General features: G+C 34.5%; 1 pseudogene; it reads right to left on the bottom strand.

Moving 5' to 3' along the window:
• Positions 1-545: 545 nt before the first annotated feature.
• LOC110258399 (olfactory receptor 4K13-like) lies at positions 546-1,484 on the bottom strand (annotated as a pseudogene).
• Between the last annotated feature and the right edge of the window lie 340 nt (positions 1,485-1,824).

Here is a 1,824-nt window from a genome sequence, read left to right as displayed (position 1 = left end):
CAATGGAAAATTGATTTATTCTTTTGTTGGAAAGATTTATTTTATGAGGTCTATGACATGTAAAGGAAGGGACAGGAAACAACAATTATGAATGCTAATAAAATTTAGATTCAACATATTTTTAATTAGACATCGGATCTAAATCTAGTATTTACATTTCTGTGACAAGTTTGTTAAATTTTATAATGCTCAGTTTTCAGTAGATAATATATAAATAATATTCTCTACGTTCATTGTTGTGAAGTTAAGAGAAAATGCATGTGAAGTGCCTCAGAGGTGGTTAGAACTCAATAAGCAGTATCTTATAATCTAATTGAGTTTCTAGCAAAACTTAAAATTACAACATAAATGAATGATGATATATTGGAATGGTCTGCACTTAGACGCACAATTAGGAATGTTTTATTGTATATAGGCTTGTGTAGGAAAAGATTATAATTTCCCAAAGTGTGACTTAAGTCTGGTATAAAATCTTATACCTGTGTCTTTGGATGATTACAATAATGGCAACAATGATGATGCCTTTGATGATAGCAATATTTTAGTTAAAAAGTTGATCTGCAACTCATGTGCCTGGTCTTTATTTTTATTATTGCTTTCTTCATATCTTTATTCCTAAATGAGTAGATGATTGGATTTAAAAGAGGAGTAAAAATTGTATAAAACACAGAAAGGATCTTATCTATAGAGACACGGCTGAATGGCCATATGTAGATAAAGATGCAAGGTCCAAAAAATAGTACCACCACAGTACTATGAGCTGAAAGAGTAGACATCGCTTTGGAATACCCACTGGAGGAATGATGCTGGACAGTAATCAGGATGATGCTATAGGAGATGAACAGAAAGATGAAATAGAACAGAGAGTAGTCCACTAAATGTAGTGACTAATAGTTCCAAAGTGTAAGTGTCAGTGCAGGCCAGTTTGATCACCTGAGGCAGATTGCAAAAAAAAAACTATCCACAACATTGGGGCGGCAGAATGGTAAAGTCACTGTGAAAACCATTTGGCTAATAGTGTGCACAAAACCAGTGGTCCAGGAGAAGAGTGCAAGTCTGAGGCAAACACGATGGCTCATAATATTTTTGTAATTGAGGGGTTTGCATGTGGCAGTTAATCTATCAATTGCCATGGCTACAAGTAACATCATCTCACTTCCATCAAAGAGGTGAAGGAAAAACATCTGGGCCATGCAGCCTTCATAGGAAATGGCCTTATTTTCACTCATTAAGTCACTGATCATTTTAGGAGTTGCAAAGGAGGCCAGAGCCATGTCAATGAAGGAGAGGTTGGCCGGTAGGAAGTACATGGGAGAATTTAATTGAGGGTCCAGTTTCACTACAAAGATAATAATGAGGTTACCTAGTAAAATGGCTATGTAGATAATAGAAAAGAATAAGAAAAAGAAAATCTGTAACTCACGAAACTCTGAGAGTCCCAGCAAAATAAACTCAGACACTGTGGAGTGATTTTGCTTTTCCATTTGTTTGGCTGTTGATATATGATACCTAAAACAAAATCAAAATAGATTAAAGTCTGTTATTTAAAGTTGAGAGATAAAACACATTCATTTAACTTTGCTTTCTAAAATCCACTGAGATGTGCAAAATAATCAAAAATATTAAACAACACGGAATCCAAATTTTTTGTAGAATGACAGACATGATTTTCTTAGAAGAGATCATGAGGAATACCTGTCATAAGCCAAGGTGTTTGAAGAGGATTGAAGCTGTCAATATGTAACTCATATCTGGACTCATCTTAAGAAAAGTGATTATCTCAGTTGGTGATAGAGTAAGGGATTTCCTTGCCACCTTTTTAGA

The sequence above is a fragment of the Sus scrofa genome, chromosome 7 (assembly GCF_054392235.1).
Source record: "Sus scrofa isolate SSC_HxYL_T2T_F1_AM1 chromosome 7, Sscrofa_HxYL_maternal_Yorkshire_Landrace_v2.0, whole genome shotgun sequence".
Taxonomy (NCBI): Eukaryota; Metazoa; Chordata; class Mammalia; order Artiodactyla; family Suidae; genus Sus; species Sus scrofa.
This window is presented reverse-complemented; position numbering and strand designations above follow the sequence as displayed.